Source organism: Phyllostomus hastatus, unplaced genomic scaffold (genome assembly GCF_019186645.2).
Source record: "Phyllostomus hastatus isolate PE091 unplaced genomic scaffold, TTU_PhHast_1.1 phas_contig_488, whole genome shotgun sequence".
Classification (NCBI taxonomy): Eukaryota; Metazoa; Chordata; class Mammalia; order Chiroptera; family Phyllostomidae; genus Phyllostomus; species Phyllostomus hastatus.
The window spans coordinates 49,173-76,950 of NW_025333892.1; the positions used below are offsets into that span (position 1 = coordinate 49,173).

The 27,778-nt window shown below is 41.4% G+C and overlaps 1 pseudogene; it reads left to right on the forward strand.

Annotated features, from left to right (window-relative positions):
* LOC123823287 lies at window positions 1-25,888 on the forward strand (annotated as a pseudogene).
* The last annotated feature ends 1,890 nt before the right edge of the window (window positions 25,889-27,778 follow it).

The window sequence follows — 27,778 nt, forward strand, 5'->3', positions numbered from 1 at the left end:
ATGAGTGTGTCTGTGCTGAGCCCCACCAGAGCCCTGGGCAGCATCTCTGGGCTCCTGCAGTTGGCCTCCCTGCTCTGTCTGGTTCTGCTGCTGCTCAAGGCAACCCAGCTCTACCTGTGCAGAAAGTGGCTGCTCAAAGCCCTCCAGCAGTTCCTGTGTACTCCTTCCCACTGGCTTTTTGGGCAACAGCAAGAGGTAAAATCAAGCAAGACAGAGGAGTGGGAAGGCCAGGAGGGCAGGGGATCTCCAAGCTCGGTCATGGTCAGCAAGTCTGTGAGACAAAGTCTTGTTGTATGAGAAGCACGTGGTCATGGGGACAAAACACAGTTTACCCCTCAGGTGATGGCTCCTCATCCCATGTGCTGGTGTGCTCAGTCTGTCAGATCCCCCTTCCTTAGGTAGCTCTGTAGGCTATTTTGGCAGCCTAGCTCTTTGAGGACAATGGCTGTTTCTGAATCTCTCTGCTACAGGGTCACAGAACTGAGCTTCTAGACGCTTCCCTGCCTGTGTCCACTCATTTTCATCTGATGCTCGTGTCCCCGGCCAGCAGTGACCACAGAACGCTGCGGATGGCTCGACGATAAACACGCGAGAAAAAACACACATGCACAGAGACAGACTAGTTTCTGTGGGGAAGTAGGGATGAAATGGCCACCCCCCCTAGTGGGGAGCGCACCAATTTACCGTGCATACCTGATTTTATTGGGCTCATTCTGCATAATAATTCAGGTAAAGTACAGTACTCATTAGGGGGAAGTAAGGAACTATAGAAAACAAAGAACTCTGCCGGTCTATTGAGTTGGGTCAAAGAGCTGTAAGACTGAGGAACAAAATAACTTCCTCCTAAGACCCTTCTCATTCAACTGAGAGCATTCTAAACAAAGAAGGTTTCACAGTAATTTACATGTTCTTTCTTAGGCCTGATCACCCCGGGGAATCCGCACTTCTCAGTACAGAGTTGTACCACTCTGTCATTGTTTCAGGCTTAGGTGGAGCAAGGGAACTAAGGCAACTGGGAGACAAGGAGGTTTTTACCCAGATGCTGAGAACTCAGGCTATGTCAAAGCCGAGGAGCGAGGGTCCATCACCCCCTTTTGCTGCAGCCCCCCAAGTCCTTCTTTTGGGGGGCCTCCCAAAGTGATCATGCCTGTCTTAGGTCATTCCCTCCGTGGGGAATCTTACCCGTCTTTGGCTAACTGACCAAGCTTTTTGGGGTTCAGTCATGAATAAAGCAGCAGAAGCAGCATTCCTGCCAGGAAGATAAGCTTTTGTCTCCTTGCTGGCTTACAGTTCCAAGGGCGTTCCCTTAGCCTTAGCCTAGGCGGGGGTTTCAGCTTCTGATACCAGTCAGGGCGGTTCCCAACATTCATCCTCTCTGCCTGGCCCTAAGCTTCCTGGGAGAAAAACATGGGTTTCATGGATCCCTCCCTGTAGTGCTTCAGAGTCTGAGTGCAAGATCCTGTGTTACTGCTCAGATTCCACACTCATGAACTCAGCCCTGGATGTAATAGACACAACATTAAGAGCATAGATAATAGTAAATGTAATAAAGTAGTTTAAGTTTATTTAGAGTTTTTTTTAAATTACTTATTCAATCTTTTATTTTAATAGTATTTTTGTATTTCTCTTCTTTCTGTATAGTCTGTCTGCTTTGCTAGGCTGGTTATATTGTATTATTTGACAGGTTTCCCCTGATATCTCTCTCATAGTGTAATGCTAATTTACTGTCCCTTACTTCACTTGTGTTCCATTAGCACACTACTCAAGGTCCTATACTCCCTATTCTTGTTATCCAGATCACATTGATTCTGTCATATGATTGTTGCTCTAATATTATTGTAAATAATAGCTGTTCCATACAATTGTAAATACTTCACAACACCCCTCCCAGAACCTAGCCCATTTCAAAGTTTCCTGAACTCTAATACTGTAGTGGTTAACTATATTCTCTCACACACTACACCTATTTACTATCTTTTACTCTCACTTTACCTTAGAACCTGACTTCCCACAACCTCACTGCTTTCTAGATCCAACTCACAATCCTTTCTTCCCCAACAAGAGTCTTATCTTCTTTCCATCCTTTCTAAAAATCAGCTAGCTGGGTGGAAGATCACGGTTAACACTATACATAGTCAAAAGTTCGCCGATCTCTTCTCTACTGGCTGCTACTGTAAATATCATAGAATGCTATCTTGCTGTCTTAAACCATTTTGCCTCCCCCTCCAACTGATCACAAAAAAGAATAGGTGGAAGAGGTGAACACCAGGATACCCAATGGAAGAGGAAACCCAACAACAAAGGAACCATTAAGAGATAACAACAGAAGAAGGTGAAGGAGGGAGTGGTAACCACACAAACCTCAATCCAGGACATATCTGGAAATACAACTAAACAGTAGAGATAGTACCCAATACAAACAACTGAACAAGAGCAAGAGAGAATCCTTAAAACCTTTTACACACAGAAGGACCAGCTTCAACATAACCTGCCCTCACCAGAACCACAAAATACAAGAGGTGGTGGACAGAGTGACCCTCATTTAACCAGCTGGTGGGAAGGACCCACCAGAGAAAGACCCAACAACAATCAAAACCCAAAGATATACAGAGAGCCAACATAAACAATGGCCCAAGACCAGTGAGGTCAGGAGATCAAGGAGACTGCACCACTGAATCTCACAGGTATTCTACCAAAGAAGTTTACACCATAAATCAAGGGAGCCAGAACAGACAAATTTAAGAAGCTGAGGCTAACAAGAAGAGTCTCACAAACAATGGGAACACAAAGAAACAATTGCCAAATTCAAGGAAAGGAGGAAGGCTCAGAAAGAATGCTAAATGAAATACAGCAAGTCAACTATCAGATATTGAGTTCAAAGCAATGATTATCAAGAAGCTCAATGAGCTCACAGTGAGCTACCAGAAACTACAGGGAAGCTACAACGAACTCACTGCATACTATATGAACATAAAAAAGGAAACAGAAACTATCAACAAAGACCAAGAGGAAATGAAGAATACAATTTCTGAACTGAAGAAGACAGTAGAAGGAATGAAAAGCAGGATAGATGAAGCAAAAGACTGGATCAGTGAGCTAGAGGACAAAGTAGAAAAAAACACCCAGAAAGAGCAAGAAAAGGAAAAAGGGCTCAGAAAGAATGAAGAGGAATTAAGAGAAATGCAAGACAATATGAAACATAATAATATACATATAATAGGAATACCAGAAGGAGAAGAAGAGGAGCAAGGGATAGAAAATCTATTTGAAAAAGTAATGATGGAAAACTTCCCTAATGTGGTGAGAGAAAAATTCACACAAATCCAGGAAACACAGAGAGTCCCAATCAAGAGGAACCCAAAGAGGCCCACCTCAAGACACATCATAATAAAAATGGCAAAATTCCAAGACAAAGAGAGAATCTTAAAAGAAGCAAGGGAGAAACAGGAAGTAACATACAAGGGAGCTCCAATAAGGTTAGCAGCTCATTACTCAATAGAAATGCTCCAAGCCAGAAGAGAATGGCAAGAAATATTCCAAGTAATGAGAACCAGAGGCCTGCAACCAAGGCTACTTTACCCAGCAAGGCTCTCAATCAAGATAGAAGGCCAAATAAGAAGCTTCCCAGACAAAAGAAGTCTAAAAGAATACCCCTCCACCAAACCAGCTCTGCAAGAGATGTTAAAGGGACTGCTTTAAGGAAAGGAAGGAAGAGAGAGCGAGAGAGAAAGAGAGGGAAGAATACAAGTATGAAATGGCAATGAATAAGTACCTATCATAATAACCTTAAATGTAAATGGATTAAATGCTCCAATCAAAAGACATAGAATAGCTGAATGAATAAGGAAATATGAACCACACTTATGCTGCCTTCAAAAGACCCACCTCAGAACAAAAGACCTACACAGGCTGAAAGCGAAGGGCTGGAAACAAATTTCCCAAGCAAATGGACAGTGAAAAAAAGGTGGGGTAGCAATACTCATATGAGACAAAATAGACTTCAAAAAAAATGGCCACAAAGAGAGACCCAGAAGGTCACTTCATACTACTCAAGGGAAGAATCCACCAAGAAAACATAAACATTGTAAATATATACACACCCAACATAGGAGCACCCAAATACATAAAAAAAAAATCTTAGAAGACTTCAAGTAAGATATGGACAGCAACACAATTATAGTAGGAGATTTTAACACCCCACTGTCAAAAATGGACAGATCTTCCAAACAAAATATCAACAAAGATACTGTGGCATTGAACAATACCCTAGATGAAATGAGCTTAACTGACATATATAGAGCCCTTCATCCCAAAGAAGCTATATACACATTCTTTACAAAAGCACATGGAACACTTTCAAAGATAGATGACAAGATAGGACACAAAGCAAGCCTCAAAAATTCAAGAGAATTGAAATCATACCAAGCATTTTCTCTGACCACAGGGGACTGAAACTAAAAACCAACTCCAAGGGAAAAACCCCGAAACACTCAAAATCATGGAGATCGAATAACATGCTATTAAACAATGAATGGGTCAAGAATGAAATTAGGGAAGAAATCAAACAGTTCCTGGAAACAAATGAAAATGAACTCACAACAACCCAAAACCATATGGGACACAGCAAAGGCAGTCCTGAGAGGGAAGTTCATAGCGATACAGGTCTACCTAAAAAGATAGAGACATTTCAAACAAACAACCTAACACTATGCCTATAAGAACTCGAGGAACAACAACAAACACACCCCAGAGCAAGTAGAAAGAAGGAAATAACTAAGATCAGAGCAGAATTAAATGACATAGAGACTAAAAGCACAATTCTAAGGATCAATGAATCCAGAAGCTGGTTCTTTGAGAGGATAAACAAAATTGACAAGCCTTCAAGCAGGCTCATCAAGAAAAAAAGAGAAAGGATCCAAATAAACACAATCAAAAATGAAAGAGGAGAGATTAAAACTGACACCATGGAGATACAAAGCATTGTAAAAAATTACTATGAAGAACTGTATGCTAAGAAATTTGAAAACCTAGGTAAAATGGTCAAATTTCTACAAAAATATAATCTTCCAAAACTCAATAAAGAAAAAGCAGAAAGCCTGAACAGACCAATAGCAGCAGATGTAACTGAAGCAGTGATCCAAAAACTCCCAACACACAAAAGTTCGGGTCCAGATGGTTTCACAGGAGAATTCTACAAAACCTTTAAGGAAGAGCTAAATCCTATCTTTCACAGACTATTCAAAAAAAAAAATCCAGAATGACAGAAGACTTCCAAACTCTTTTTACGAATCAATATCATCCTAATCCCATAACCAGATAAAGACACAACAAAGAAAGAAAACTTCAGGCCAATATCACTGATGAATATAGATGCTAAAATCCTCAACAAAATATTGGCAAACCACATCCAACAATACATTAAAAAGATCATACACCATGACCAAGTGGGACTCATCCCAGGGATGCAAGGATGGTTCAATATTCATAAATCAGTAAATGTAATACATCACATAAACAAAAGAAATACAAAAATCACATGATCATATCAATAGATGCAGAAAAAGCATTTGATAAGGTACGGCACCTGTTTATGATAAAAACACTCAGCAAAGTGGGAATAGAGGTAGCATTCCTCAACATAATAAAGGCCAATATGAAAGACCTACAGGCAACATCACACTCAATGGGCAAAATCTAAAATCTTTTCCACTAAGATCAGGAATAAGACAAGGCTGTCCACTTTCACCACTTCTATTCAATATAGTATCGGAAGTTCTAGCCACGGTGATGAGACAAGAAAAAGAAATAAAAGGCATCCAAATTGGAAAGGAGGAAACAAAACTGTCACTGTTTGCAGATGACATCATAGTGTACATAGAATATCCTACAGACTCGGCCAAAAAACTGCTTGACCTAATAAATGAATTTGGCAAAACAGTGGAATACAAAGTCAATATTCATAAATCAAAGGCATTTCTGTACACCAACAATGAAACACCAGAAGCATAAATCAAGAAAAAAAATCCCATTTGATATAGCAAAAAAGCCCCAAAACAAAACAAAAAAACACACAACAACCTAGAAATAAATCTAACCAAGGAGGCCAAAGACCTGTATGCAGAAAACTGCACAACACTGAAGAAAGAAATCAAGAAAGACACAAACAAATGGAAACATATACTGTGTTCATGGATCAGAAGAATTAACATCATCAAAATGTCCATACTACCCAAAGCAATTTACACATTCAATACAATACCTATTAAAGTACCAATGGGATATTTCACAGACATAGAACAAACACTTCAAAAATTTACATGGAACAATAAATGACCCCAAATAGCTGCTGCAATTTTGAGAAAAAAAAAGAGCAAAATAGGAGGGATCACAATACCTGATACCAAACTGTATTACAAGGCCACTGTAATCAGAACAGCTTGGTACTGGCATAAAAACAGACACATGGACCAATGGAACAGAATACAGAGCTCAGAAATAAACCCAAGTCTCTATGGTCAATTAATATTTGACAAAGGGGGCAGCAACATAAAATGGGGTAAAAATAGCCTCTTCAACAAATGGTGTTGGGAGAACTGCACAGCTACTTGCAAAAAAAAAATGAAACTTGAGCACCAACTTACACCTTACACGTAAATAAATTTAAGGTGGATAAAAAATTTAAATATAAGCCTCGATACTATTAAAGTCCTAGAGAAGAACATAGGCAGGAATATCTCAGATATTTCACACATCAATATTTTTACTGATATGTCCCCCAGAGCAAGGGACATAAAGGAAAGAATAAACAAATGGGATCTCATCAAAATAAAAAGCTTCTGCACAGCTAAAGAAAACAGTATCAAAATTAAAAGAGAACCAACTGTATGGGAAAACATATTTGCCAATGATACCTCAGACAAGGGTTTAATCTCCAAAATACATAAAGAACTTACAAGACTGCACTCTAAGAAGACAAGGAATCCAATTAAAAAGTGGGCAAAGGACTTGAACAGACACTTCACCAAGGAGGGCACACAGAATATCCCAAGACACATGAAAAGATGTTCAATATCACTAGCTATCAGAGATGCAAATTAAAACCACAGTGAGATACCACTTCACACCAGTCTGAATGGCCTTCATAAACAAAGCAACAAACAAGTGTTGGAGAGGTTGTGGAGAAAAGGGGACCCTAGTGCACTGTTGGTGGGACTGCAGACTGGTACAACCACTATGGAAAGCAGTATGGAACTTCCTCAGAAAGCTAAAAATGGATCTGCCTTTCGACCCTGCAATTCCACTGCTGGGTCTATGTCCTAAGAGCACTAAAACACCAATACAAAAGAACCTTTGCACCCTGATGTTCATAGCAGCACAATTTACAATATCTAGGTGCTGGAAGCAACCTAGATGCCCATCAGTAAATGAATGGATCAAAAAACTATGGTACATTTACACAATGGAATTCTATGCAGCAGAAAGAAAGAAGAAGCTCCTACCCTTTGCAAGAGCTTGGATGGAGCTGGAAAGCATTATGCTAAGCGAAACAAGCCAGGCAGTGAAAGACAAATACCATATGATCTCACATATAACAGGAACATAATCAATAAAACAAAGAAACAAGCAAAATGTAACCAAAGCCACTGAAATAAAGCACCGGCTGACAGTGTTCAGAGGGGAGAGGGGAGGGAATTTCAGGGGCAAAGGGGAAGGGTTTACAGGAACAAGTATAAAGGACACATGAACAAAAACTAGGGGTGGGTGAAAGTGGCGGGGAGGTGGGGATGGCTGGGTGGATGGAGTAGGAAGGGAGTAAAAGATAGAAAATTGTACTTGAAAAATAATTAAAATAAAATTATTTTTCAAAAAATTTACTTATTCAGCAGTGAAGTAGGGTCCAACAGACTCGGCCCCCTAAGCTGCTCTCCCCCACTCCCAACCTTCTTTATAGGAATTGTCCAAAATTCATTCATTCATTCACTTATTTATGCTAAGATAGGCACAGGCACGAACAATAACCCATCTCTGTTATCACTTCCTATTCTCCTCCCTGTCACTGGCTCCCACTCCTCAGGCACCTATCCCAGTCTCTGGACCAGATTTTATTTGTCAGGTTAATGCTTAAGACAGAATTAAATGGTGATGATTTCTCTGGACCAAGTACTGGCCCCTTGAATGCCCCATTTTGTGCCACTCCTTACTTCAGCTCTTTCTTCCCTAGACTGTTCACCTCTTACTACCTCCATCCATCAGCTGGAAGTTATTTGACAGCAATTCAAAATAATTCTTTATACAATAAATGCACAGGACATTGGCAAAGAAATTTTTAAATATGAGGAAATAGTGAAATTTGCAAAGCAGAGTTCATGCAGAGATCCAAGAGCCTATAGTTCCTTTATTCTCTTCCTTACTAGCCTGGAGGAAAAACAATGTAAATGTTCAGGAAGGAGGCAGAGAGCCAGTCTCTACTCTCACTGCTGCATCCTGGACACTGGCCAGTGCTGGGCACTGCCAGGAAGCAAAGAAGGATCCAGGGTAAGCCTTTCCTTGGGAGTTTCACAGTCTGGTGGAGGGGACAGAGAGGAAGCTATCACTGAGACAAAGAGATAGCTTGCTCTAAGCCCCTTCCCTCCAGACTGAGAATTCCAAGGTCCTTTCTCCTTCCTTCATGTCACTGTCACTGTCACTGGATGGGGTGTGGGTCCAGAGCAGGTGTGCTGTGTGCCTCAGGCCCACAGGTAGTGTTGGGTTCCTGACCTCATGTAGGAAACATTTCACAACACAAATTCAGCTGATTTTGAAAGTTGTTTGTTAAAGCTGGGGACAGTGAAACAAAGGAAGGACTTAAGGTAGAAGAAGCAACAGAAGAGAACAAAACTCCAGAAAAAGTACTAAACAAAATTGAGACAAGTAATCTACTAGATGCAGAGTTCAAAACACTGGTTGTAAGGTTGCTGAAGGAACTTGATGAGGACCTCAACAGCATAAAAGAATTCAGTCAGAAATGAGGATATACTAATTAAAATAAAGAACATTTTACAGGGAATCAACAAGAGAGTGCATGAAGCCAAGAAACAAATCAGTGATTTGGAATATAAGGATGAGGCAACCGTTCAGAACAGCAAGAAGAAAAAAGAATAAAAAAAATGAGGTCAGTGAAAGAAGCCTCTGAGACAACTTCAAGTATAGCAACATTCACATCATGGTGATTCTGGAAAGAGGAAAGAGAGCATGAAACTGGAAACCCATTTTTAAATATGACAGAAAACTTCTGTAACTTGGTGAAGGAATAGACATACAGTCCAGGAAGCACAGAGAGTCCTAAAAAAGAAGAACCTAAAGAGGCCAACTCCAAGACACATCATAATTAAATGCCAAAGGTTAAAGACAAAGTGAGAATATTAAAAGAACAGGAGAAAAGTAGTTTTTTACCTATGAGGGAGCTCCCATAAGACTGTCAGCTGATTTCTTAAAAGAAACTTTGCAAGCTAGAAGGGGTTGGCAGGAAATAGTTAAAGTGATGTAGAGCGAAAACCTACAACCAAGATATCTCTACCCAGCAAAGCTGTCATTTAGAATAGAAGGACAGATAAAGAGCTTCCTGACAAGAAAAAGCTGAAGGAGTTCATCATCACCAAACCAGTACTGTACGAAATGTTAAAGGGTCTTCTTTAAAAAGAAGAAGAAGAAGATCAAGTATGAAGAGTAAAATGGCAACAATTACATATCTATCAACAATCGAATTTCAAAAACAAAAATAAAACAAAACAGAACAGAAACATAATCATAGATAGAGAAAATGTTTTGATGATAGCCAGATAGAAGAGTGGAAAAGGTGATGGAATTAACAAACACAAATTGGGAGTTACAGAATAGTCATGGGGATGTCCAGTACAGTATAGGAAATAGAGCAGCCATAAAACATATATGCATGGCTCATGGTCATGGACAATAATGTTGGGATTGCCTGAGGGAGTAGAGGGCATGCTGGGTGGAGGGAGGCAAAAGGGGGGGATTGTGAAAACTGTAATAGCATAATCAATAAATATTATAAGAAATAAATATAAAAAGTACATTCAAGTCATCTGATCAAGGATACACTTTGTTGGTGGATGTGTAAATGAATCAGGAGGATTTGGCTAGAAATAAATGACAAAGATTAATTCAAGGGTCAGAGGGTTTACAAACCAAAATTACAACTAGGCAATACCCAGAGTATTCCAAAGAAGAAAGAAAAGCTGAGAATTCTTACAGTAAAAACTACATTTTTTGGGAAGAATCTGTCCTGCATTCTTAGCCTCTGGATGATCTGAAATGATAATCTTTTAGATGTCCAGTGGTATGGATAATGCGTGTCAGATGATCTGGACACATGAATGTTCTTTTCTTAGTCCTTCAGAGGGAAATAATAGGGTTATCTATAGGAGATATGGATAATACAGATATAGACACAGATATATATATATATGGACAAAGATGTATAGGGTTGAAAGTTTTAAGTTCCTAGGCAAACTAAAGCAGGAGAGCAGGAGTAGAAATATTTCCTCATGCCTTAACCTACTTGATTTTAGTAATTTAGTAGCTTGACTATACAGTGACTTCATTTTATTTCTGTACTCTCTTTTCCTCAATTTGTATAATATTAAGAACAATAAATTGTCAATAATAAGTTAAACAAATGCCTTCAGTGATCCATTATATTTGTTTGAATTGTGTGCAATTCAGAAAATGATAGTTTTACCTGAGCATCAATAAGTAACATAGCTATTAGATATAATAGCTTCTGCTAGGCTAGACTCTCATTTGGAATAATAATAACATCAAATTGATACTGAATATTTATATATATTCCATTCTCCCCAGGTAGGCACTACCAGACCCTTATTATAGATAAACAAATGGAAGCCTAAGGAAACTGAGAGTGACTTGGCCTAGGTCTGTCCTCTGTATCTCATGGTGCCTCCACAGCATCGTAAGTCCCCTCTCCTGCCAATACTTCTCATTTCACAGAGACACAAGTGAGTCATAAATTTACCAAAATTTCATAATATTTATCTACATTCACTATTGACTATATATTAACATCTTACCAGAGTAAAAAATACAAAAGGACAATCACCTGAATTACACATTTTGAAATGTTCAGTATTACCAAATTTACATAATCTATTTCTGTTTTCTACATGATCACTATTCATATTTCCTTAAATGACTTAAACTTTATGAAGCTTGGAGCAGAGTTCCCTACTTTAGCTGAAATGAATTCTGGTCTCTACTCAACATAAGAAATATATGCCCAGCTTCCAACATTTTTGTAAAACAAAACCCAAACTTCTCTGCAGGCAACAAAAGAACTTATTTTTCTAAATGTAAATATCACATAACTTTATTAATAAAATGGTATCCATTCTGATAAACCCAAACCCTATGTAAACAAACATGAAACCTTAAAACTTTAAGGTAAAACTTGACAAATAACAAGGTAAAGGAAGTGCTTTTTATTTACAAGCACATTTGATAATGTTTGATACACTTAAAATATTCCTCTATGACTTGTCATTAGTCAAACTACAAATAATTCCATTTTTTCAGTTGCTTGAACTTCCATGGTTAATGGCACTATTTCTATTAACCATGGTTGTGTTACTTAAAAAATTTTAATACTTCCTATGCAGAAAGACATTCTACTATAGCAACAAAAGTGGGGATTATCAAAATAGAATTAGTGAAGAAGCTGTGTTGCAAAACTTTCATGTATGTTGATTGTATTCATGATGATCTCAGTAGATTTGTAGAAGCATTAATTGTTCAATTTCAATTTTATTTATTTTTTCAAAAAATTAGTTGTATTGGTAATAGTTCTGATGTGTCACTTGATTTTTATTGCAAATTTTATATATTTTACAATAGATTTTCTTCGACTTGAAATAACTGAGCTGGAGGAAGAAATGCAAGTGTGTCAACATCTGTAGTTTAGCTTTTGTAATATTACAATCACCAAGTAATCTCTCTGTCAACTACATAACAAAAATGATGTTTAGAACCATATTGCCTAACAATCAGCTATGAGTTGGGAGCATATGAATCTGGATATGCTTAACCACTGGGAGAACAGCCTTTAAGCCCCTGCTCTGTATTAAATTTTCCCAAGATGAGAAATATTAAGCAAATATATCAGAGCAGGAAAGGCAAACGTGGATTAATGTCTGCAAAAATTATCCTGCTTTGTTTTGGATTTGCTTGCAAATCTAACCTCTGGCCAGTTTCCTGCAATGTGTTGTTTTTGTGAATGAAATATACCTCCTGGACTTGTGATATTTGAGAAAGTGGCAACTTCTTTAAGACTCAGTTCTCCCAATTATAATAAAGAGAAATGACAACAGCACCTACCACCCTTAGCTATTATGAGAATTAAATGAGGTAACAAATGCATAACACTGAGCACTATGCTGAAGCAGTGAGTGCACACGTTTCTCAATACTGTAATCATCAGAGAAACAAGTGCTCCACTCAGGGAAGTGAAATGAGGGGCATGTAATTCACCCATTCAGTCACAAACAAATGTACCTTAAACAAATAATATGTATATAAACAACTATATTCCACTGATAAGCATATATGCAAAAGGCTAGAGACACTGTCATGCAGCTTACTATCTACCACATATTTCCCACCAAGTGAATGTATATTAAGTGAATGATTAACCAGGATTCAAAGTCTTTCCTTACATGCCTTAATCCCTCCATTTTCCAAAACTCTGAAAGAACCAGCTACCACAGCCTACCACTGAGAAAACAGTGAGATGCCTGTTCCCCTAGAATGAAGCTGAAAGCTTGAAATTATTTTATGTGCTACTAAAGAACTACAAAACATATTTAAAATCTTTTTGACAGAAAGAAGGATTTTTTAAAAGATTTTATTTATTTTTAGAGAGGGAAGGGAAGGAGATAGAGAGAGAGAGAGAAACATCAATGTGCAGTTGCTGGGGGCTGTAGCCTGCCACCCAGGCATGTATCCTGACTGGAATTGAACCTGCAACTCTTTGGTTCGCAGCCCGTGCTCCATCCACTGAGCTATGCCAGCCAGGGCAGAAAGAAGGATTTTCAAGTGTGCAGAAATGAGTTAGGTAACAAGACTAAGTAAAAGGTTTTAATTTACTTTTTATTTCAGACAAACTGACTTCCTTTGGGGACCAATGGACTTTAAGACTCTTGCAATTTTTTTTAAAAAAATCCATACCTGGGGGGCTTCCAGTCAAATTAGCCAAGTAGGTAAAATGGTACTCGCATCCTTCCACAACCACATCAAAATTACAGCTAAACTACAGAAGAACCATCATTCAGAACTGCCTAAATTCTAGCTGAACAGAAGTCTTGTGACTCAAGATATGCATAAGACGTCACATCCAGACTGGTATGAGGGGCAGAGATGCAGAATGAGCTGGTCCCACACCCACCTATGGTGATTAAAAGTGGGAAGGGATATCTTGGCTGAGGAGGTCCCCCATGAGGAACAAAGGGTTGCAGCTCCACACCAGGCCCCCAGTCCAGGCTTTCAGTGTTGGGAAGAGAAGCACTGTAATGTACTGAAATGTAATGAAATGTATTGTTAATTCCCTGTAATGTACTGAAAGGAAGAGTACATAACAGGGAATGAACAGTCGAGTTGACAAAGCAGAGGATCAAATCAGTGATTTGGAAGATAATATATCAGAAAATACCCAATCCAAACAGCAAAAAGAAAAAATACAAAAAATGAGCACAGTTTAAGGAGTCTATGGGAAGACTTCAAGCATACCATCATTCCCACAATGGGGTGCTAGAAAAAGAATAGAGAGAGCAAAGCAGTGAAAACGTATTTGAAATCATAATGATGGGAATCTTCCCTAACCTGGTGAAGGAAATAGACATATAAGTCCAGGAAGTGCAGAGAATCCCAAAAAGATGAACCCAAAGAGGCCCATAGCAAGACACATCATAATTAAAATGCCAAAGGTTAAAGAGAATCTTAAAAGCAGAAAGAGAAAAGCAGTTAGTCCCCTATGAGGGAGCTCCAACAAGACTGTGAGCTGATTTTTCAACAGAAACTTTGCAGGAAGAAAGGATTGGAATGAAATATTAACAGCAAGGTTGCACAACCAAGAAAACACAGCAATGCTATTATTTACAATCCAAGGACAAAGAGTTTCACAGACAAGAAAAAGCTAAGGGAGTTCCTCACCAGCAAATCAATATTGCAAGTAATATTAAGAGTTCTTATTTAAGAACAATAGGAGACTTCGGGCGAGATGGAGGAATAGGTGGATGCACCGTACCTCCTCCCAAAACCAAGAATAGAACAACAATAATTTACAGATAGAATATCACTCAGAACTGATAAATAATTTGTCTGAATGGAAGTCAGACAGCCAAGAAGTTGAAGTAGACCTGTACATCCAGACTGGTAGGGGACGACGAGCCGGGCGGGCATGGGGCTGGCTCGGGTTGGCGGCACGGGGAGGTGGGGGAAAATTTGGCACAAAATCGGCGCGACAGCCATCTGGGGCGCAAGAACACAGCAGTGATCCCTGACTGCGCAAGCTGTGGCTGGGGGACCCAGTGAGGCAGCAATTGTGGACCAGGGTAGAGCTCGCAGCCCAGGATCCCAAAGAAGGGCTCAGCCCAAGAGAACGGAACTACCGCCATTGTTCCCTCCCATCCCCGCTCCCGCCCCCATATACAACGTCACAATCTAGCGACTGGGGTGCCCAGCCCCGGTGAACACCTAAGGCTCCGCGCTCCCTCCCCCCACCGTAACAAGAGCGACCAGACCGAAAAAAAAAGGATAGACAGGGAAAGACATAAGACTTGTTTCCAACAGAACAGATCAGTCCCCCAGGACTCATCCTTTTCAGCGACCAAGAAATAGCCAATCTATCAGATGCACAGTTCAAAACACTGGTGATCAGAAAGCTCACGGAATTGGTTGACTTTGGGCGCAATTTAGATGAAAGGATGCAGGTTACCATAAAAGAGATGCAGGAAGATACGTGGAGGAGAGCCAATAGTGAAAGGAAGGAATTTGAGTCTCAAAACAATACAGTGGACCAGAAGGAAGATAGAATCAACCAAGCAGGAAAGCATGATGAAATAAGAATTCAAAAAATCGAGGAAAAACTTAAGAGCATCCAGGACACCTTTAAACGTTCCAACATCTGAATTATAGGGGTACCAGAAGGGGAGGAGCAACAAGTGGAAAAGTTATTTGAACAAATAATAAAGGAGAACTTCCCCAATCTGGCAAAGGGAACAGTCTTCCAGGAAATCCAAGAAGCTCAGAGAGCCCCAAAGAAGTTGGACCCAAGAAGAAACACACCAAGGCACATCATAATTACATTAGCCAAGGTAAAAATGAAGGAGAGAATCCTAGAAGCAGCAAGAGATAAGGGGACAGTAACCTACAAAGGAGTTCCCATCAGACTGTCAGCTGATTTCTCCAAAGAGACCTTACAGGCAAGAAGGGGCTGGAAAGAAATATTCCAAGTCATGAAAGACAAGGACCTACATCCCAGATTGCTCTATCCAGCAAAGCTCTCATTTAGAATGGAAGGGAAGATAAAGTGCTTTTCAGATAAGGTCAAATTAAAGGAGTTCATCATCACCAAGCCCTTATTTTATGAAATGTTAAAGGGACTTATCTAAGAAAAGAAGATAAAGAAAAGACATGTATAGTAAAAGGACAGCAAACTCACAATTATTAACAACCACACATAAAGCAAAACCAAAAGAAACTAAGTAAACAACTAGAACAGGAACAGAACCACAGAAATGGAGGGCACATGGAGGGCTAGCAGCAGGGGGGCAGGAGGAGGAGAGAGGGGGAAAAGGTATAGAGAATAAGTAGCATAGAATGTAGCTGAAAATAGATAGGGGGAGGGCAAGAATAGTATGGGAAATGTAGAAGCTAAAGAACTCATAAGTATGACACATGGACATGAACTAAAGGGGGGGAATGTGGGTGGGAGAGGGGGTACAGGGTGGAGGGGAGAGAAGGGGGGAAATGGGACAACTGTAATAGCATAATCAATAAAGTATATTTAAAAAATACCTAAAAATAAAATAAAATAAAATAAAACGATCACAATAAAAACTGAAGAAAATAAAAATATAGATCATGCTCCTATGCAAAAAAAAAGAGTTCTTATTTAAGAACAATAAAATTCAAAAGTATTTAATAATAATAAAATAAAGAAAGAAAGAATCAATGCATTACAGAAAGTTCTTCTTTGAGAAGAAGGAGAAAAGGTTAAATATATTAATAATAAAATGGCAGTAATTACACATCTATCAATAATTACCAGAAATGAAAATAGATTAAATGTTCTAATCAAAAGACATACAATGACAGAAGTGATAAAATAACAAGACCTTTACATATGGTGTCTGCAAGATACTTACTTCAGATCAAAAGATACATGCAGACTGAAAGTAAAGGGATGGAAAAAATATACCATGAAAATGGAAACAAAATAAAAGCTGAGTAACAAAGCTTATACCAGACAAAATAGACATTAAAACAAAGTCTTAGCAAGAGACAAGGAAGAGCCCAGAAATACCACTTCTGAGTATTTTCCTTTTTAAAATTATATTTTATTGATTATGCTATTATAGTTGTCCCAATTTTTCCCCATGGCCCCCCTCAGCCAAGCACCCCTTCTCACTCAGGCAATCCCCACACCATTGTTCGTGTCCATAGGTCTGGCATGGGTTCCTTGACTACTCATTATTCTTCTTTCCCTCCCTCCTTCCCTCCCTCCCTCCCTCCCTCCCTTCCTCCCTCCCTTCCTTTTTTCCTTCCTTCCTTCCTCCCTTCCTTCATATTTCAACCAAATTGGGATGATCTGTTATGTAAATTTCCCCAGATTTGAAACGCAATTTATCTACGTTGTCTTAAGTTTGGCACCTCTAATTGTTGCTTTTCCTGGATCATGAGATGCCTAAGCCCCTACAAATTATAGGAAGACCACAGACTTCTGTGTTTTCCCTGGCACTAAGATAGACTCCATATTTCTGGCTGGTTGACCATTCTAGTCTTATGGGTGTTCTGCTGCTGGGACACTGAGTCTGCCTTCCTGAGCCCACAGTGCCTATTAGGACAGAGAGCCTTGGAGATGGGAGGCAGGTGGAAGGTCACTTGAGACAAACTGCCAGCTGACAATCTCAGGAAGGGATGGCAGCTCATGGTCTGGACCACAGATGCCTGCTGGGGGCTGCCTGCCTTGTTTGGTCCCCTCCAGTTTCCTGTAATGCCCTTTTTTGCCTTTCAGTCTCAAAGTCTTATGGTCTCTACTGAAAAATAGCAATTTGTGAGATGTCCTAAATTAAGTATAGCAGGCCAGAGTGTGAACTGGTGAGACAAGAGAGATTAATCTGTTAACAACTGCAAGGCAAAACTAGCAAAGACTATTTATGTTCCTGAATGTATGTTCAAACTTTGCCTTAACTTTCAAGTGGCTATTACCTCAGTTCACTAAGGAGAAGAGCTAGGTGCCGCCAACATCTAGGAACCACTGCTTTGCTTAATTATGAACTTTCCAGACTGTTGCCCACACTATCTAGAGAAACAAACATTTCTTCCTTATGACCTGTGCACTATCCCAGAACTAGTTCTATTTCACCTTCTGGTGCCACCTTTATCTTTATCAGTAACCAATGTAAATCCTTTCAAAACAACTCACAACTTTCTCCCCCCTACTTGATGTGTAAAAAACCCCATGAACTCCAAAAGCGAACATGTTGCATTCTCTACTCAACACTGCTGCTGGGGGTTTAGACTCATGTCCCAGGATCTGATCATTTTTCTAGTTACCAATAAAACAATTGCCCAATAAAACTTTTCTTTCAAAACAATTTTTGTCTTGCAGGTATTTCTTTAATAGATTCACAAAAGAGGATGGGACAGGAGGTACCCACTCACCAGCTTGAATCCACACTAATTTGGCCATTGCCCAGGGAAAGCAGGGCCATGGCAGAAACAGGTTCTGCTCTCCTCTCATCTCCATGTCTAGAGCAATGTCCATTCCCTTGGAATTTTAAAAAATCAGTTTTGCAGAATTGTTGTGAGAGAAAAATAATTTTTTTCTCAGTGAGTAGAACACATTGTGGTCATTAAATGTTAGCTATCACCAAGCATGATGAGCCCAACTATGCAGAAGAAACAGGACTGACAGAGAAGAAAGAGTTAAACTGAGATTTAAAACCAAGCTTTCTGACTCCAAAGTTTGCTAGTGCTCCTTATGTTGATGGTGAAAAGCTGGTGCTGAGCCATGTAAGGGAGAGTCAGGGTCCAAGGGTTCCTGGGGTTAGAGCCAGAGGGGTGGAAAATAACCGCAGAACTGGGGGAAGGTTTGGAGGAATGAGTATAAAAGGTTGCATACCTGGGCCCTTGGGTCTGGACAGGAGCCCAGAATTTAGGGGAAAAAGTGAACAACTTGTGTTGTGTGAGGAGCCACCTGTCACGAGGTAGGGCAGGGGAGGAGGGTGTTTGGAGTAAGAGTGTAGATGGGTGAAGGAGCAGGTCAAGAGGAGAAGCGGCCCTTTGGAAGGCTGTTTGCCAATGAAATTTTTCCAAGTACATTTGGTTTTTGCACCCAAATTATGGGCCTTAGATTTGATGTTGGGGAGAGAGAGTTGTGAAAACAGTAAAGGAAAGAGATTAACTTGCCTCCTGTCTTTCTCTTGTACAGATGATCTTCATGAAGTTTTCAGTGCCCAACCCCCACCCTGGCACTCTCCACCTGATGAACTCCTATTCATCCGTGAAGACCCCATTCTCTTTCTTTAGTTTTCTCCTTTGGGTAGACCTAGCCCACCATTCATTCCTCCAGTAAAGGCCTTATCATATTTTATTGCACTAAGTATTTTCTGACTTTACCTACTAGATTGTGCACTCAAGAAATATTTGATGAGTGAATGAATGAATGAATGAATGAATGAATGAGTATCCTTTGCCCTTCTTGGGGAAAAGATTATTATCCCACCTTTAAACAGAGAAACTGAGACTCAGTTAGTATCAGTTGCTGACTTCCTATGTAGAGGGCCACACCTGGGGCTGAACCTCATGTGTCAAAGGTCAGTGTTCTTTGCACCAGCACATGCACCTTGCATCACAACTGAATGGTGGATTGGGACAAGCACTGAGGAAAACTTCCCAGGCAGGTAGGCAGGCAGTTTGGAGAAAACAGAGGATTCTAACACCAAAAGAAACTCTCAATGGCTGTTTTCTGCTGACCACTTTACTCTTTTTTTTGGACTGGTGATGTCAGTGCTAAAACCCTCACAAGGTACTGGCACATATGGGCAGGAAGGTCCAAAGTAAAGAATACTGGCATTTGAGTTGCACCAGTAAAAAGAATTTCTTTCCCTCCCAGCTCTCATTCCCCAAACCCTTGTCCTGTGAGCTTTTTGGAGGGTATCATCCCCCTTTCTGAACCCTCAGACCCAGCACAGTGCCTGACACAAAGGGATGCTTGACTCAGGTGTGTGGACTAACAGAGAAAGGAGCAGCTTGCAGGTTGGGTGACAGGCAGTGCTATGCAGCCATCTCTGTTAGAATAGTCCCTGTGGGAATGGTGCAGAGCAAGATGAGCAGGCCGCAGAGAGGGGGACTCACCCAGGGTCTGTGGAGATGGTTGCTGCAGAAATCTGAGGCTTCTCTTTCTCAGAGGTAGAGGCCAAGTGATTATCAGTAGAGTGGAGTCAAAATGGGAACTGTTTAGGTCAACCAGAGAGAGACAGAAAGGCCCAATATGTGCATGCAAACTGTGGTACTGACTTCCAGATTATTTGTTGATGTGGAAAAATTGTGACTTTTATTGATGTGTTTGTCACATTTCTGAACTAGAAGTTGACAGAAGGAACCACTAAAAAGTCCTCCAGTGGGACAATGGAGTGAGGATTGTCCCTGGGAGTGGGAGTTGAATGGAGCCGGGTTTAGAAACAGGAGGAAAAATAGGGACAACTGTAACTGAACAACAATTAAAAAAATGTTTTAATGCCCATGAAGGACTTTCCCATTACACGGATGGCCTTAGATGACATGTACACTCAGTAAGTGAGTATATATACAAACATATATATACACAAACACATATATATACTCACTTTTATATATAACTAACTAATATTACTGATGGTGTGTATCATCTCTCAAGTTCTGGAGCCAAATTTTCCTTGCTTTTATAATACTGCCTGAGATTTTCACATATTCAATACCTCTGTTACTAGCTAAGTTGGGAATTGAATACAACATGTTGCATCCACATTGAAACTAATCCTTCAGACAAGATGATAAATGACAAAGCAGGCATAAGTATATGTGTTCTGTTGCTGAGCTACCTAGATTCATATCCCAGTTCTGCCACATATTTTAAATGCCCTCTCTACGACTCAGTTTGCTTGTCTGTAAGTTAAGAATGATGATAATTATAGCACTCAAGTGTGTTATTGTTATATTAGAATTATGCCCGTTACAGGCCAAGAACCACAATTACACTCACTCAAAATTGTATGAATGTAAAATAATTTTAGTGCCTATGGAGGACAACCAGGTAGAAGGTACAAACTCACTGCATTCAGTAAAGATGGAATTCAATAGGACTATGGAAAAAGGAAGTAATGTCTCTGGGAGTCAAAAACCCCAAACTTTCCCATTTCCTTCCTTGTCCTCCATCCAAAACAGTACTACCTGCCATGCTAGCAGAGCTCACATCTGATGATTGCTTGTGTAGCTACATTTTTTACAAGTCCAGCTACTCTCTTTGTGGCAGCAGTTCCCAGGATCCACCAGGTGAAGACAACTCCAGGGCAGTACTGCCTGTGGCCAAAGCCTGGGGGCCAGGTGGGCACAGGGTATTTGCCTACAGGGTTGTGACCCCTGCCACCATGGACACCATCCTCTCTACAAGAGTCTCTACTGGCTCTGGCCACACATGCTCAGGGACAGAGGGCAGTCCCAACTGCTTGACCTGAGGGTTGACAAACCAGTGAATGCCCAAAATGGCTTAGAGAGAGGAATGGAAAGGCAGAACACAGTTAAGCTCCCTTGGACCCCTAAGGGATCTTGGACAGTGCCCAGAAGCAGAATTTTCGAAAAGCTGACAAGCTTGGGCACCAAGCAGTCTGAATAAAAGGCATGCTAATGTGCTGAAACAAGGTCTCCCAGGCCTCTGCTGGGCCAGTAGGAGGGGACCCTAGAGCACCAGTCACAAAGCTGGGGTGGTAAGAGGCTCCCACTGGTTAGTCCCCACCTTGGATCAAAGGAGAAGGGAAGCCCCAATAATGCACATGATCTAGGAACATAAAGCATCCTCTTTAAGTACTTTGAGCAGGATACTTCTCAAGTCATGGTGGGTTTGTCTGCCTACCTGCACCCCTACTCAAACATAAGCTGCATGATAGCAGGGACTTTTGGTGTTCACTGCTGAATTTTTAGCAACAAGGATGTCAATGGACCCAAAGTAAGTGCTCAGTGCATAAGTATCAAATAAATGGGTTTGTGAAACCATCTACTCCTCTACTCATGTGTGTATTTGCTCATCCACTATAGGAAACCTTTTTGGATGTCTTCCCAGCCCACCTGCTCTGAGATTTCTTCAGCCAAAAAGGGTGGTCCCTTGAGTGACCCTCTCCCAGGGCCCACCACCTGCTTGGTGGTGTCTTACTCAACCCTAGCCACAGTTGATTGTAGCAGGTGAACACCTTGGCCATATTACAATCAGATTCTCAAATAGGATTCCCAGTGCCCATTAAATATGACATGTGGTAGAATGGTGCCAACTGGGAAAGGTACAAGTGTTCTTTCCTCCATGTGACCACAGCTCCAGGAGAACAGGGACTGTTGTCTGTTTATTTGTGACCATATTTCCAGCTTCTAGAAAATTGCCAGGTGGACCCCAGTAAACACAAGGTAAGAAATGAAAGCATGCACGCAGAGAGAGGAAGAATGAGGGATTCAGTCCTGGCTGCTCTGCAGTCCCTGTTTCTCTCTCCTCCACACCCTGGATGCCTCCTGCCCTAAATTCTGTGAAACACCCTGCAGCCCTCAGCCTTCTCTTTGTCCCTTTTCTCTTTCTTACATTAGCTCCAGATTATATCTGTCAACTGCAACAAGAATTTTTAACAAGACTCACTCATTCACTCTCCTACACATGCTCATTCATTCCTTCTCACGCTTTTTTATTCTTATAAAAATAAGCCATAATTCCTAAAAGCCATGCTCTAAGAAAACAGAGATCACAGATATTAAAGGTAAATTTGCCAACATGAAGCCCAGCAATTAAAATGTTGAGTTGAGATATGATAATAGAGACACCCAGGTCGCTGTGGAAACACTGGGGTCAGCAGGCTTGGGTGTAAATTGACTCACCTGGGCATAGCCTTTTAAGGATTCCTCAATCTTCATTGAAACCAGAGAATGTAATAATTTGTCCCCACTCACAGGCATGTTTTGATCATTACAGAATTGTATCACTTTGTTGGAGTGCTTAACAAATGGGATAGCTAAAACAGCAAAGTTGAGATTTCACAGTTCTGGAGACTGGAAGTTCAAAATCAAGATGTTTGTAGGGTTGGCACCTTCTGAAGACTGTGAAGGAACCATGTGCTCAAGGTCTTTCTTCCTGGCTAGTAAACCACAATCTTCTCCACATTTCTCTTTAAGTCATCTTCTCTCTGTGAGTGACTCTTACTGTGTCGACTCTTCTCCTCTTTAATAGAGAGTTATGTTGGATTAGTGCCCACTCTAATAACTTTATTTTAACCTAATTACTCATTTAAGTACATTATTTCAAAGAAAGTCACATTCTAAGGTACTAGGGATTAAATATTCAACATACAAATTTGAAAGGGCCATAATTCAGCCAGTAACTCTAAGTCTAGGAAAAAAAGCTTGTGCACCATTCTGTTCATAACTGAGCATTTATCAAACATGTACTATATGTAGCTTCTAAAGGCAGTTCTGAGTTAGGGCCCAACCAGAAGCCAGAATCTGACCTTAGATCAAGAATCCAGATCACAGCCTAGCTCATCAGAACCAGTTTCAAGTTCCTAATCATGGTTGATCCAGAATTATCTAGCTGTGGTTGCCCTACTTTTCACCAGCACTTCAAGCACCAGACCTAAAGGGAGAGGTTTTGATGATTTGTCTTTCCCTTGTTTACAGTTCCAAAATGAGCAGGAGCTACAACAGCTTCAGAAATAGGTAGAAAAGTTCCCGTGTGCCTGTCCTGGCGGCTGTGGGAGAGCAATGTCAACCTAGTGGTTTATGATCCCGACTACATGAAGGTGATCCTAGGAAGATCAGGAGAGAGCAAAATCTTAATTGTGACTGGAGCAGCTATCCCCTCTTTTGGTACATGGCCTTGGGTCATGAAATTCCAGAAGAGACTTGTGGTTCTGCTACCATTAATATAAACCTCTACAAGCCACCCTCCCAGCCCAAAAAGGAGCCTACGGCCAACAATATCTGCTCTAACTGAATGTTTAAACAGCTGTGTGAGGCCATTGTTTTCTTTTATTCTCTCTCTCTTCCCATATTAACTAGATTGAGATGATCTGTTATGTAAATTTATCCAGATCAGAAAGACAATTTCATATCCACCCCCATCTGGGTTTGGTGCCTATCCCAGGTAATGGGATAACTAAGCTCCAACAAACTGTAGGAAGACCAGGAACTTCTGTGTTTTCTCTGGCACTGAGGATAGAGCTTATATTTATGAGTGAATGACTACCCTGGTCCCATGGGTGTTCTGCTGCTGGGACACTGAGTCTGCCTTCCTGAGCCCACAGTGACTATTAGGACAGAGAGACTTGGGGTAGGAGGCCTGTGGAGGCCACTTGAGACAAACTATCAGCTTACAATGATCAGGGAGGGATGGCAGCTCATGGTCTGGACCACAGCTGCCTCCTGGGGGCTGCTTGCCTTGTTTTGTCCCCTCCAGTTTCCTGTAATGCCCTTCCTTATCTTTCAGACCCAGAGTCTCATAGTATCTACAGATTCCTGGCTCCCTGGATTGGTAAGTATGTCCAACCGGGACTGTAGGGTCCACCTGCCTTACCAAGAGCTATCTCTTTGGCTCAAAGAGAACAATAGATAACCAGCACCATATCACTGTTCTCATCAAGCCTCATTTCTTTTCCAACAAAACCTCACCCCTTCCAGGTCATGGTGAGAGTCCCTCTGAAACTCAGCTTCTTACATCAACTCTCAGTGCTCCTTAGTGTTTTAAGAGTGACATTTACTTATAATCCTCTATTACCAGCCCCCCTACTCTATCTCACCCTTTAACTCACAGCTGTCATAGTAATATCCCATGTACCTTCCACTTTGAGAAATTCACGTTTCTGAAAACACTGGACTTTCCTGCCTTTGCCCATGATCTGCCGTCTTCCGGCATCCCTGGTTCCTTCCAAATAGTCCCCAGTCATCCTTCTGATCCCATCTCCCTGTCCCCACACACCTATCTGTGGCCAGGGTATGGTTTGCTCCTTTTGAATGGACAGACCTGGTTCCAGCACCGGCGGATGCTGACCCCAGCCTTCCACTATGACATCCCAAAGCCCTATGTGGGGATCATGGCTGACTCTGTCCGAGTGATGCTGGTAAGTTCATCCCTCTCTCATTTGCACACACCCACTCTCAGCACAATTCACATGGTTCACACTAGAGTATGTGGATCCTTCAGACATCTATCAGATACATCCAACCAGAATAACTCAGCCAATCAGAACTTATCATGTGATAGAGCTTCCCAAAGTGAATGGAACAGGAAGTATCTGGGCTCCAACTTGGATCCACATGACTTTGGTCATCATCAAGGGAAAGGAGGGCCATAGAAGGAACAGGGTCCACTCATCTCTCACCTCCACATCTTCAGCACAGTGGACTAGAGCAATGGTCTTTCCTGTGGAAAACAAGACAAACTGCCACTAGTACACCTGAGCAGTGATAGCTTCAGTGGCAGGGTGGACATCCCAGGGTGTCTTTCAGGTGGATTCTGGCTCAGAGCACAGGGCTTGACATGAAATTGAGTCACTGTGTGGAAGGGAATGGAGATTACAATCACTCACAGAACTAGGTCCTGCCATTACATTGTCTGTTACCTGGTCTCTGAACTCAACAGCTATGCTCATTTGATGAATGAAAAGAATTAAAGTCCCTGATGTCCCTTCCTTAGGCACAGCATTTGTCATTTAGGTTTCCTCTTGCCATCACACAAATACGACATAGAGCTGGAGTGCACAAGTCCCTCTAGAGAAGATTCCCTTTTTTTCCCTAGAGGAACAATATTTTCTGGTCTGCTTGAAGGTGGTTACCATCATAAATTATTCCTAAAATTCAAACCTAATTCAGACCATTATAAGAGAATCTGTTTAATTACATAATCAAAGCTTCTAAGAATATAGTTCTCACTATAAAAAAATTTGCTTTACAGTCTCAATATGCTATAATGACTGTGTTCTGGTTAGTGGGGGGAATCCAGACAGGTGTCTGGAGAGACAACTTAGCTTTGTCAGCAGAGGCCTTCTGGCATGGTAGTGTTGAGTCAATGTCCCGCTCCCACCACAGGACAAATGGGGGGACCTCATCAGCCAACTTCCATCTGGAGATCTTTGAACATGTCTCCTTGATGACCCTAGACACCATCATGAAGTGCGCCTTCAGCCAGCAGGGCAGCGTCCAGACAGACAGGTCACAGATAATCCTTCAGCTGCAGGAATTTTGTTTCTATCAACTGATATGCACTCAGTGGAGAGGCAGTTCAGGCAGCTGGGATGCTCACCAGCTCAAAAAGCAAGAGTATTTGAGAGTTGCAGACCATGGACAAATTCCAGTCCAGACCAAATCTTGACTCAGCCACAGATCCCTCATCCCTGGCACAGGGAGAATCCTGGTTACTCATATTACTTGTAAAATACTGAGGGTCTCAAGGCCTGTAAGACAGAAGCAATAAATGCTTCAGTGTCACCTGTTCCCTCTGTTTGTGCTAACTCCCACCTAGAACCTCCCTCCACTTCAGAGACAGAGGCCTCTCAATACCCTAGTCTTTTCTGTATCTTTTCCCTTCAAGAACTCCCAGTCCTACCTCCAGGGCCATTAAGGATGTGAAAAACCTCTTTCATTCTTGAATGTGGAATTTCTCTACCAGAAAGATGTCATCAATGGGCTGACTCCTGAGGGCTGCTGGACACACTGGGCCTACCAGCTCACCAATCAACACACAGGTTCGATCCTCCACCTGGGCTGCTTCCTTCCCTCCTCAGGCACATGTCAAAGGGACTGGCCCTAACCCTCAAGAAGAGCAGATCCTCTGGTGCTCTTCAGGAGCTGTGACACACCCATACTGAATACTTCTCTAGTGCAAAGTTAGCCTATGAGGGGCTGAAACTCGGGTGAAGGGAGAGACAGGTGGGCATTGCAGTTTGGGTAAGAATGTGAACAGAGCCTAGAGGCTGGGAGTTGAAATACTTATTTTATTTTCACTTCATTCTATGCAGAACTTGAAGAAACTTAAGGGGTAGTTACTCAATAAAACAGTAAGACATACATGAAAAATGAGGACTGCAGGGACAACCTAGGGGCTTTGGAATAAATTGTTGCCCAGTAGTTTTAATTGGACGTCATACTCACAGACCTCCAAGATCCCTTGTCCTGTCTGTCCTGGGGGGAAGAAATACCCAGCAGGAGAAGGCACCTGGGCCCCACTTCCCTGGATAACTGACTGAGTGTGGATAGGCCAGGGAAGGATCCTGTCACCCAGCACCAAGGACACGGAGGGTGACCACTCACCAGTCCATGGGAGGAAAAAGTCATACACATCAGAGATCTTAGGGTCTGTAAGAGACAGAGAAGATTAGATCAAGCCAGGATCGGGAGATTCCCAAGAAAGGCTAATTGATAAATAGGGTGTGAACCTCTCCTTCTCAGATTTAGTGTGCTGGCCCAGGACTCCACCCCACATGGTGCCCTGAGCCTTTTGCTCTCAGAAAGTCCTGCCCTCTCCAAAAATGTTCACCTCTGAATAATGTTCAATGTACAGCCTTCTTGGCTGTACATGGTTTTGGCAAAGTTAGGGTCATAGATGTTCAGGGAGCCAAGGAACTGTCCATACCAGAGTGGGTGGGCATAGGGGAACTCATGGGCCCAGGATACCATCTTGTCCAGGCTTGCTAAGGCCTGGCCATTCAGGAACCTGACATTATCTGCCATGCCCTGAGTCCCTCAGCTTACCCAGGAAGGCCCTGGCAGCATCCCTCCCTCCTCCTATTCCCCATTCCCAGCCTGTCACCCAGTGTCAGTTCCCACTCCAGCCACAGAGCCACTGCTTTTAGTCCAAGCCACTCTCTTATTGCACCTCGGGTTAGCTCAACCACCTCACACTGGCCAACTTTCCGCCTTCTAGTGCCTGCCACTAACCCTCTGTCTACACTGCATCCAGAAAAAGATTTATTTTCAACATTAAAACTTTTCATTAGAAAGATAACACTAGCCTATTATGCAAAAGAGAAGCACCTCGAGTCCATCCTGTTAACATCTGACATGGTTTTTTATTGAAGACCTACTATGTGCAGGGCATTGTCTAGCCATCTCAAGAGAATGCAATGTCTTTTATCCTATGAGGGAAGACTGTCCCTTTAATTCTGTGGGGAAGACTGATAAAAAACAACTAAACAAGTTAAGTAAAAATGATACAGACTATAGTAAGTTCTAAGAAGGAAATAAGCACTGTGCTACAAAGGGG